Source organism: Macaca fascicularis, chromosome 7 (genome assembly GCF_037993035.2).
Source record: "Macaca fascicularis isolate 582-1 chromosome 7, T2T-MFA8v1.1".
In the NCBI taxonomy this organism is placed as follows: Eukaryota; Metazoa; Chordata; class Mammalia; order Primates; family Cercopithecidae; genus Macaca; species Macaca fascicularis.
The window spans coordinates 175,203,874-175,216,504 of NC_088381.1; the positions used below are offsets into that span (position 1 = coordinate 175,203,874).

Sequence of the window (12,631 nt, forward strand, 5' to 3'; positions counted from 1 at the left end):
ATTAGTAACCAGAGAATCCTGAACTCAGAGAGGTTCACTAGAGGAACTGTAAAAAGATGACGTCCCACATCCTGACAGGAAATCAGCCTCCGTGTGCACCGGCCTCCGGGCTGACTCTGATCAGTGGGTCCCGAGCGCCCCCTGCCGCTGATTTCCCCGGCGTCCCTGCAGGGAGGTTTGTGTCTGGGCTCACACTGACCTCCCCTCACTGTGTCTCCCGCACAGTAATAGAGAGCCGTGTCCTCAGCTCTCAGGCCGTCCATTTGAAGATACAGTGTGTTCTTGGCGTTCTCTCTGGAGATGGTGAATCTGCCCTTCACGGAGTCTGCATAGTATGTGCTACTACCAGCACTATTAATAGCTGAGATCCACTCCAGCCCCTTCCCTGGTGCCTGGCGGACCCAGTACATCCAGTAGTTACTGAAGGTGAATCCAGAGGCTGCACAGGAGAGTCTCAGGGACCCCCCAGGCTTTGCCAAGCCGCCCCCAGACTCCACCAGCTGCACCTCACACTGGACACCTGCAAACAAAAAGACACCAAGGTCAGAAACGCCAAACATATCCACTGTTCCTCTCACTCATGTCTCCTCACACACAGTATTTCTACTTCACTCTCAATTACCTTTCAAAAGAGCAACCAGGAAAACCCAGCTCAGCACAAACTCCATGGTGTGTTCTGTGTTTAGTGCTGATCGCCGAACAGAAACACCTGGGAATTCTGGGGCTGGGCTCCTCTCCCAGAGCTGCAGGGTCAGGGCTGGGCTGCTTTTCATCAGAAGAGGGAGGGACCTATTTGCATGTCTCTTGCTATATAGCAAGCTCTGGGGTGGGACGCCTGAGGAGAAGGCAGTGCTCAGAGCGGATGAGAGTGTCCCGGAAAACACTGGAGTCAATTCTATCTCTCAGGAAATATAGCTTCAGATTATGTGATTGTGTCTTGATAATCATTTAGTATTCATCATCTTATTTAATTTTTACATACTTGTAGAATATACTTAACACAAGTGTGAATGTCACATTTTTAGAGAAGATGATTACATGCAGAACAGAGCAGCTGTGCAATCTGTCCAATATCACACATCTGGACAGAGTTAGCCCTAGTATCTGTGCCTGTGACTCTAAACGCTGGAGGAGTCGGCTCCCCTGAGACAGCTCCAGGGTGGTGTGGGACATGTCTAGAGGGGGTTTCAGGATGTCCCACCTGTCATAACACTTTATGTAATTTTACCATTTGTAGTGTTTACCTGAAATATACACTCAGTGTTCACATGTGTGTGTTGTCAGGAGTCCGTGATTATTCAAGTATCAGTATTTATCTCTTTCTTGGTTTTTCTCAGTCAATATATTCATTTTTGTTACTGCTTTAATAAAATCAATTAATAATGGAAACAAATTGATAGTGCAGCATTTGGGAAATGTTGATAGATGTGTGCAGTCATTGAATCAGCACTTCAATCATGCTGTTAGCAATTAAATTAACCTCTATTTTTTTCTCTCACTTCTCTGTAATTTCATTTCACCACCTTGTTACTCTTACCACCCTTTTCTCAGAAAATTCAGATCTTCTTCATGTTAATTTACAATAGTTGCATCTTCTACAATTCATACAAATAAAATCACATGAGATTTACTGTGAATTCTTCAGCTTCCTTCACTCACCACAATTATTTTATAATATCCTCATGTTCTTATGTGAAGGAGGCATGCCTTGATTTCAACGGTTCATCATATTTTGTTACATTAATATTTCTCAAATTGTTTGACAATGCACCAAATAATGGTACTTGATATGTTGTCTCAGTTTCTGAATTTTATTTAGATATTAGCTACTAAGCATTATAATGTAAAAATTGAGAAATTAATCTTATTCTGACCTTGTTAACAAAAACCATGAATAACTACAAAAAATAAACCCTTCAACATATCTGAGTTGATGTTACAGAGAAAAACAAATCCCTGTATTCTGAGAAAATAGGGGCCTGCAATGAGAACTAGGGTCCACTTATTAGAGTAACTGGGGCAGATGCCACTCATTAGAGTAACTGGGGCAGATGCCACTCACAGCATCATATGGAAGAAGGAAAAAGCTAACCTGGAAAGGTTTCATGAGTTTTGAGGACGTGTGTGCTAATGGTGTGTGAATGTGAAACTCCTGGCACTTGCAGGCTTTTCCTACAGAATTGGGGAAATCCCCAGACAACTCACCCACCTGCTGTCCTGTGGTGTGGACTGGGGAGGAAGAACAGCAGCTCCGTTCAATGCTGAATCCCCCTTCACTATATGTGGGAGACATTTATTAAATCTTGTGTCCTTTAGGCACTGGTAGAATCAACTAGAACACAAAGAAACAGAGGACACCACGGAAACTCTACCCAGAAACACCTCCCATCTCTTTCCTGAGGAATGAAATCCTGAATCTGTCGTGTAAGGACAGTGGATCAGAAGCTGAGGACACTGATGAAAATCCACTGTGGCTGGGAAGAGACACTCTGATACTGGGAAAGGGAAGGAACAGAAACCCTTGTAAGGCCATGCTTCAGAGCCAGTCACACCACCCATAGCTAAGAAGGAGGCTTAGTCAGAAGGTTGGAGAATGTGCCCCTGTGTCCAAGCCCCTTCACCACACAAACAATCACCAAGTAAAAGTGTCAGCAGGATGCACCTGCCACAGCTGAAAGAGGCTCTCTGGGAGAATGAAATGTGAAAACCCAAAGCCAAACAGGGACACAAAAGCAGGTATTGCTGGAGGAACCTGAAGCTTTTGTGAACAGGAGAAGCTGACTTCAACTGTGATAGCCATTGCAACCATACACTTGAAATCCAACCCTGAGTAGACTCACAGAAATGTGGTTAATAAAGGCCCAACAGAATGTAATATGTGATCATCTCCTGGAAGAAAAAAATAAATGCAAGAAAATAAATTACAAGCGAAATGTAAACTGAAATTATACATGCATTTCATTTTTATAAAAATGTGAAAGCAAATAAAATTATATCATTAAAAAAATCCTGAGACAATTTGTCAGCAGATTCATGTTTCAGGGCACATGTTAGCAAAGTTTCTCTGCGAGTAGCCATGGGATATGCACTCAAAACATAGATCTATACAAAGAAATTAAGATTGTAAAAAAAGGGAAAATCAAGATGAAGTGCAGTTATTATCTTTGTAATTGCTATAACATACAACTATATAAAGCGATAAAAATATATATTATATTTTGTATGTAAGTGCAAACTGAGAGTAAACAAGAAGGAGTGGTGAGAAGGAGGAATTCAAAGCACACAGTTACACTATGTCTGTACTTCAGATCAAGGCCATAACAGTATCTGCATTAGAATCTAATTCCATACAATTCTTATTGTAAACCTTATGGAAGCCAATATAATATTAATAAAATGTGAATTAGATAATATTTTAATAGAGAAATAAATATCATTATGAAATGCTAATTTAAACACAAAATAACAGGAAAATAATATTAACTTTAAAATAGAATTTATTGTAGTTGATTTAAAAAAGCATGGCCCAACTATTAGCTGCGTACAAGGAAGTTACTGTACATTTCCACAAATAGAAAAGATAAAGATGGTAAATGATGGATGATGAAAATATGAACCAAAAGAAAGTTATAATTGCTGTGTAAATTTCAGACAAAGTAGACATCAAAAAATACTTTCAGGACTTAACAGGGATATTACATAAGATAAAGTGACCAGTTTTGTAAAAAGATGCCAAACAAGACTTAACAAATATATAATAGACGAAGAATGCCCCATTCATTGTGATTTACAGAACAAACGTGAGTAAGGAAGTAAAGATGTCAGTGAGACCATGCACGTAAGGGCACCCCGGGGACGGAGAAGCTCCTTTGTCGTCATGGAGGACACCACTGGGAACTTCCTCTTGAATTTCTCCCTGTTACTGCTCACAACAGCCCCAGTCCTGGAGGCTGATGAACCACGATTATGCGGCAATCAGTGAAGGTGAATCCAGAGGCTTTGCAGGAGGGGCTTAGTGAACCACTGGGCTGTACAATTTTCCCCCCTCAGACTCCACCAATGAACTTCAAACAGGAATTCTGCAAACACAGATGGAACAGACTGAGAACAGCCCCATGTGGAGCAGCCGCAGCTGGACCTGATTCACAAGGGCCCCTGATACTGAGGGTGATGAGGAGGGAAGCCCAGATCAGTGCAGACCCCACGGTGCGGACACTGAGGAAGGACACAGACATGGGGTGGCTCCTCACCAGGGCCTGAAGGAACAGGGGATGAGCTGCCTTTCATAAGGAGGGGAGGGGACACATTTCCGTGTCTTTCTGTTTGTGGTCATGGGTGCACCGCTCAGCATTGCTCATCCATCCTCTGTGCCTCCATTTCAGGGAGGGCAAAGACAAAGGATTCCCGGGTCTGGATGCACAGGGTTAATCTGCCTATTACTTTTTCTTCTTCTCTAATGTGGACACTGTTCAGATATGTTCATTGTAGCAAACAATTTCGACAAATATGTCCAGTAAGAACACAATATATGCATTTCCAAAGAAAATGGACATCTGTCTGTAATCAGTGCATTTAGAGCTGCAAACCACTGTTCCTGACAATGAGGCAAAGTTAAGTTACAATGAAAAAAATGCAGATCTACACCTTCTCAGGGCTGGGGTTTATAATTGCCATCATCTTTTCCACAAGACAGTTCAACACTGGATATATGTGCTTGTGTCAGGAAACAGTCAATGTGGAAATGTGTGTACTTATCTGACTGAAGAGTTCACATGGAGACATGTTTGCTTGTCTGAGACAAGAGTCCACATGAGGAAATGTCTGTTTTCTGAGGAAAGAGTAAATGTAAGGACAGATGTGGTGGTCTGAGGAAAGAGTCCACATGGGGACATGTGTGCTTGTCTGAGGGAAGAATCCACATGAGGAAAGGTGTGTTTGTCTGACAGGAGAGCCCACATGTTGACAGGTGTGTGTACAAATCTGAGAGTAAATGCCCATTCAGGAACAGTGCATGCCTGAACTGAACTGAAGTTTGGGAAAATCTTTCTCAACCAATGAAAGAAAATAATCCTGTGGGTTATTTTCTTGCTGGGAAGAAAAAACCTGGGTCAAGTAGATAATTGATTTTTTAAATAAAATGTCTTTAGTGAATGGAAACATGGTATATGCAAATGTGGAAAATTACTTCAATCTCTGTTGCATGCATCTCATGATATCCCTACACTAACCAAAAAAGTTATTAAATAATTTTATACAAGGTGTATTTGATCCTGGGGTTAATGAACTTTTTAAATTGTATTTATTTAGATTTATATTTTCCATCACAAAATTGTGTGCTTAGACAAATTGTGTCGTGTCTCAACCATTGCATATCAGTAAAGATAGTTTCAGTGTTGTTAAACAGTGCCTTTCAAACTTATTTTATACCCACTCTCTAAATTCCTGGAATATCTCTATACGTTTCCTTGACTACAGTTTTGGCTCTTACCGAATTTCAAATAAATCAAATTATACAGTGTCATTGAAATAACTTCCCTGAAGAACGTGGGAAATGAAGTTGCTGACCTAAAGAACATTGAAAATGAGGAAATTCTATGAGTTTAAAGTGTAAAGAAATTGCATATAAACACTCTATTCTGGTAGATAAACATGTTTCCCACAAGGATACAGCTTTACATTTCTGATACTGCTGTGCATGTGTCCTGAAATTGTACAGCTAAGTAATCAAATGGCATATGGTGGGATGGGGATCCTCACTTTGCAGTGGGTGGTTATGGACAGTCAATAAAGGAGGGCTAGCAAGATCCATGTGGTAACATAGTTGGGTGGAGACATCAGTGTGTTCTCATTTTTAATGCAATAAAGTTACAGAAGATTAGATGCATAAAAGTTTCGATGTGTCCACAAATATGGGTTCATATAAACATGCCTATTTACTGGGTCAGTTGGCTGAGAGGTCCTAGAAATACTTACACCACACTAACAACACACATACCCAGTATCACAATTTTTTATTTTAATACCATTCTTTAATATCAGAAACAAGCAGTCTTTGGAAAAACGACTGATTCTATGTCTGAAAAAGGTAATATAGAAAACGTGCTTAGAATGTATTGTAATGCCAGGACACAGGGAAGTGTTCAAAAACAAAAGGATGAGGTGTGCTGTAAGGATGCAGGATCCAAAATAAATGAGCTCCCAGCACCTAATAAAACTGTGATGATTTGAACAATAAAATGAATACTGTAGCATGGATCTTCTTCAGAGAATGAAATAGACATGCATACACCAATACGGATATTAATGGATGACTAAATAGAGAAATAATGGGAAGAATAGCACATATCCCTGCAGAAGCATTCCAAATATCTCAGGTGGAGAGTCCTCCGATCAAGTAGGTGAAGCTTAAACACTCATGAGTTGATTGTGTCCTGAGATTAGAGACATGGAAAAAAATAATCACTATTAGTGTATTTTATAATGAGATTTCAGATATAATGCCAAAGACATTATCTATGGATGAATAAATTACTTGTTTTTAATCTAAATGTGTGCAAACACACACACACACACACACACACACATTTTTCTGCAATGCCCACTGATAAGGGAGTAAAAGATAGTCACAGACTTTGATAAAATAATTCCAAGTCACATATTTGTTAAATGAATTCTTTTAATTCATTAAATCACTTTTATAGCCAGTATGCAAGTAAACTTACAACTCATCAAAAGAAATGCAATTAAAAATTAACCAACTCTCAGGAGAGGCATCTTACCAAAAATATATTTATTAGGAACATGTGCATTTAAATAAAAATTAGATACCATTACTTGCCTATTAGCATGGTTAAAACACACAATTCTCATAATGATAAATGGCAATACAAATGTGGGAAATCAAGGACTATTGTGCATTGATGGTTGGAATTCAAAATGCTACATGCACAAAATGAGATTTTTTGGCATTTTTAAAATAGAGATAAAAGTAAACTTAAAATGCGAACTTGTGTTTTTGTCCTAGAATATTTACAACACTGATTCAGAAATTCATGTTTACAAAGATTTGTTCAGAGGAAGTTCTTTATCAGATTTGTTAATTTGATTCATTTTCGAATCCCTGAAATTCTCTTACAGAATAAATGCTGTATGAACAATCTCTCAAATAATTAAAATTCCTTCAACTACACATTTATATTTTTCCTTTTTTTTAATGACTTAATGCCATTTTCTAAGAAAATCTTCAATTTAATAATCTTTGTCATCTCCTCCATGCCAGCACAGCTGCCTCCTCCCTTGGGTTTCTGACACTCTCAGGATATGGGTTCTCACATTGTGTGTCTTGCACAGTAATACACGGCCGTGTCCTCAGATCTCAGGCTGCTCAGCTCCATGTAGGCTGTGTTCGTTGACACGTCCCTGGTGATGGTGACTCTGCCCTGGAACTTCTGCACATAGTTTGTGTTACCATTTCCAAGGCAGACCCATCCCATCACTCAAGTCCTTGTCCAGGGGTCTGTCGCACCCACTGCATAGCAGAGCTAGTAAAGGTGTATCCAGAAGCCTTGCAGGAGACCTTCACTGAGGACCCAGGCTTCTTCCCCTCAGCCCCGGACTGCACCAGCTGGACCTGGGACTGGGCACCTGTGGGGAGGACACAGGAGTGGATGAGAGCCCCCCTGACTGCACTCAATCCCGTCCTCATCACTGGGACTTGGCAGCCTCTCACCTGTCGCTGCTGCCACCAGGAAGAGGATCCTCCAAGTCCAGTCCATGGTGAGGAGCTGCGCTGCCTGGGGCTTCTCTAGCTGAGGGATGTGGTTTCTGGGTGATACTCTCAGGGCTGAGACATATCCATATTGACCTCAGTGAATCTCAGGTTATTTGCATATTCATGAGACAGAGCATTTCATAGCTGAAGACCCTGATTCAGGATAAGGAAGGGAAGGTAAATGACACATCACCCTTACAAGAGTGGGATGCTGACGCTCCAAGCCCCAATCCTCCTTGAGCAAACGCAGGCTCTGCTCCGTTTACAAACTTTCGATGTCCAGAGGTCCTTTCACTGAAGACCCAGCACCCAGAGGACATGCTCCTCACTGTGATCCCGTATTTGATTAGCGCAGAGACCGCCTGGATGATTTCTGGAACCATCACTCTCCATGACACTGAGAAGGTGCCGTGACCTCATCCTAGTCCCATCAGGCACCAGCACAGCTCACTGGTGACTCTGAGAAAGTGACAGCTGATGTCCCACGTGAGTGTCCAGCAGGTCCCCCTGAGATCGTTTGGGCGCTCCTGAGACAGTGTCTCCAGCACCTGCCTGGCTTCCTGATCCTCCAGGATCTTCAATAGAAACACTCTTGGTTTACAGATTTGCCCTGTGATGCATAGTTAGAGCTGATTTTCTCATCTCATGGACAATAGGAATCAGAAGATGTAAGAGAAGTTTGGGGTTCCTGATGAACTCACTGCTCCCAAAGTCATAAAAGAATTTGTGTTTTGGATAAGTTTGGGTTTTATTTCCTACTCCATTTAATAGAATTTCATGAACTGTTTACATCTTTTCAGTTCATATCCATAGATCCTCATCTTTCCATATTGATTTCTGACTCACTAGGTCTGTGCACCTGCCACACTGTCAGATCCATCACTACCCTGTCACACACACAATGTAGGCAACATTACTTAACACTAAAGTCTGAATTTTTTTATTCATAGGAATATAGTGCCTCCCAGAATACTGTGTCCTTTCAATTAGTAAAACAATTCCCATCTGTTATATCCTCAGTATTAAGATATTTACAGTCCTAGAAACCCACTTCGAAAAATAGTTCTTGTTGCCTTATGGTATATGAATGCTTCTGATGTAACAGGACATTTAAAGGCATATCCACTACTTCTTGAATACTTAGTTGTTTGTTGTTGACAAAGGAAGATACAGGCGCTGAGAGGAAACCTCGTCCCCAGCCTCCTGTGCACCTGCTCCGGGGCTGGAACCTGTGCTGTGTGGCTCCTAAGTGCCCACTCCAGCCCAGCCCTTGCCTTGCGAGGAACTTCCCATGGGGGTCACAAAGCACTTTCCCTCAGCTTCCCTAGCTTAACATGAAATGGCTTTGTCCTGTCTTAGAATACTCCTTCAGTGACAGAATACGCTGCTGACACTGTCTCTTGAAATAATTGATTAGTCTTACTAAACCTAATGAACTCTACAGGGAGACCCAAAGCAAGGATTCTATGACACAGGAGGGAGCCCCTTCTCTAAGCTCCAGATGTACTGAATCAGTGGAAAATGAATCCAAAACCTCACAGGAGATTTGGGTGTGCATTGTTCCCTGCAGCTGAATGTTACTGCTGAGATTTCCAGCAGGTGCAGATGCATTCAGATGAGAGCACGCTTCATATCCAATATTCCAATAACATCCGTTTTCCCTTATTCCTAGTGCCTTGCCTGTAGAAAGTGTCTCCTACACTGACACTAGGCCCAGTATCTGACTTTCTTCTCCTAGAGATCTAAAGCCAACAGGATCCAAGTGAAGACTTGGGAAGTGCATGAAGGTTGTTATTTTCTTTGTCTCAGCTAAGAACCTTGCAAAGCCTTCATGATAAAAGAAGCTGAGGTGAATGAGGGAGTTTCCAAGATCTTGTTTTTAAAAATCTTGAAGTCAGAGGCTTCATATTGCTCTACTGTCCTTGTCTAACTCTCTGTCATTTTTTTCTAAGTTTCTGTATGTTCTCCTCTGAGTCTGTGCATTGCCACACTCTCATCTTTAATCCAGAGCCATCATCCTGATTAGATTGGGTTGTGCAGTGCAGGTCAGCACTGTCTGTTCTTACAGTGGAAACCTAGAGACGCGATCGGCTTCCTCTCCTGGGCTGTGACCTTGACCAGGCGTCTCCAGGGGAAAAGCTGAATTTTCTTCTTTACTCCTTTTTGTGGTTTCATTTTCCCTGGACTATTTGCTTACATCTTACCCTATTGGCTAACTTTACTCATTCGTATAATAATGGAGGAATGGGGAGGGATCTGGAATGGGCAGATTTGTCTTCCCCTCACAGAGCATAAGGATCTGGAAAAGTTCTTCCCTGTAGGATCTTTTGGAGAAGGCTCCTGGTGTGTGTTTCAGTAATTAAACTTCCCCAATTCTGGCCTATAGGAGATGTATTTGGATTGTATTTTTTAGATTCTGGAGATTTCTGGAGGAAAATTCCGGAAGGCTGAGGATTGTGTGGCCCTCTGGGACTGTCATTTCACCCTAGTCCACGTCTGTCTCGCAGGCCTCTCTAATGCTTACCATGCAAGTGCCTTCAACAGCCTGTGGCTTCTGCAGCTTCGGTCCAGTCAAGCACGTGTCAGCTGTCATTCTGGACATGCCCATCTGTCCAGTTTTTGGAGTGGTCATTAAAAAAATTGAACTTCATTCATCTGATGGATTCTAAAAGGTATTGAAGATCAGATTGTGCAGATGCCTCTTGACATAAGAATGAGGTGATGACTGTTGTAATCTTTACATTTTGGAGCAAAGCCCAAAAGTACAACCAAAGGTCCTCTTCATGTGTTACTGGAGGCAGGATTCTAACCTGATTACATAGATGGGGCACCTGCTCTCACATAAAAGAACAGGCAGGAAAACAGAGAAAGGACGTGGCACAACACTTATGAAAAAGTCTCGGCAATTTTAATTTTCTTCTGAGGAAGCTGAAATTGTGAAAGTGAAGCAGTGTGACTGGTCATGTCTCAGGTGATGTCGTGTTCTGGAAAGTATCTCCAGTCCTGGGCTGGATCCAGTAGGTGCACTCAGGCCCCAAACCTGAAATAGTGACTCTTATTCCTTAAACAAAAGACATTCCAATGAGAAAGCTGTTCTCAGGTGAGCTGCAGAGCAGGGAGGAGGAGACGGAGGTGTCCTTGGCTTCCCAGAATTGCTAAAGCTTGAAGACCAAGGCCACCTCTGAAGGGCAGAGATCCACCTATGTGTACATCACATCAACTCTGCCTTCAGGAATCTTTGAGTGTATGGGAGTATAAGAAACGTGATTTATTCCTTTCTGCTAATGCAGTGTGCATCAGAGAAAATAAATTGAAAATTTATAAATATTTTTCCATATTGGGGAAAGAACATGTATAAATCATGGCAATACAAGTGCTCACTTTAGAGCCTGCAGAAGGAGCAAGTGCACATTGAGAGAAGGAAGCGTCCTGCCCCAGGAAACAGGTGCCCTAACATCATCCCCTGAGAACTGCCCTGTAGATGCCACGTGTCAGTGGAACCTGGGCTCGCATCTGGGATCTTGTGCGTAGTGTGGAGAGCAGAGCACAGCTCCATTCCTCCTCACTGTGTAACCTAGGATGTGACCTCTTCCTCTGAGCTTCATTCTAATAAGGTATTAATATAAAATAGCAGCAGTAACTTTATCTGTAACCTTTCAGTTAGGACCCAGTGTTGTTCAGCATTGTTATCATGATTGTTGTCCACACCCTTAAATATTATGAAAATACCTGTGTGACCCTTCATCTCAGACCTCAGGTGACCACATTGCAGAGAGCACACCTGCTTTGTTTCTGTCATGAACATCGTATTCAAACGGGAAAGTATGTGCACCTTGCTATAGAATTTATCTTAATTATGTTAGAATGGATGAAATTAGAATTAGTAGTTGACACTTAGAAATTCAGCTGAGGGGAGATCTAAGCAAACTCTCGATGGCGTGTCTTCGTTTCTCCTTGCTTATTACAGATCTAGTGAGAAGAGAGGCAAATTAAAGAGGAAACGATTGACCAATGGGGAATCAGGTATTTTATAAATAAAGAAGTTTTTCACATCTTCTGGAAACCACATCAAATTAAATAAATTAAGAACTATTAGACATTTTTCTGCATTCTAGATACATGACTAATACAGACTTAGATTTAATGCAAAAAGAGACAACACGGAAAATGGAAATTCTGCAGCAGAGCATTTTGCCAAATAGGCAGCTTGAAATTAGTTTGTGATTTTAGCTAAATATTCAAAGAATAAACCCCAGATCCAAGTAAGAAATTATAAAATTTCAAGGTTTAATGACTGGTTGAGAGAAGCTTGAACTAACATTATTTTGATGAATCATACCTCAATAATAAAACTTTGTCCAGTGGTCCAACTTTTCAAGGGGCTGCCTGAGTAACTAATTTCCACCTCCCCTACCTGTGAGTCCTGGCACAGTCTATCATCCTCTAAAACCTGGGACCTCTAAGAACAGTCAGAAGTCTAAATACTATGAAGGTTTCAGAGACCCCAAAATTACTGTCTCTGGGCTGATTGGTGAGGGTGATCTCTATGAGCCTAGTCTTGGAAGAGTGTATGATGGCATTTGTTATAATGAACAGATAGCAACAAAGACAGTCAAGAAAAATGAAGAAGCAGGGGAACATGGTCCAAACAGAAGAACAACATAAAGGTCCAGAAACCAACATCAATGAAAAGGAGGCATACGGATTACCTGGCAGAAAATTTAAAGTAAATGTTAGAAACACATTCAATGAGCTAGTGGCAGCATGCAAGAACAGTGTGAGGATTTTAATAGAGACAAAACATTTAGAAGATGACTAAACAAAACTATTGATGCTGAAGAATACAATAAGTCAGTCAAA

General features: G+C 41.3%; 1 pseudogene and 1 gene segment (V, D, J or C); both read right to left on the reverse strand.

The window, feature by feature from the left end:
- The window catches only part of LOC102132035 (immunoglobulin heavy variable 4-59-like), a 152,555-nt gene that overhangs the window by 21,605 nt on the left and 118,319 nt on the right, over nt 1-12,631 (reverse strand).
- Nucleotides 39-745, reverse strand: LOC102136084 (immunoglobulin heavy variable 3-74-like; annotated as a pseudogene).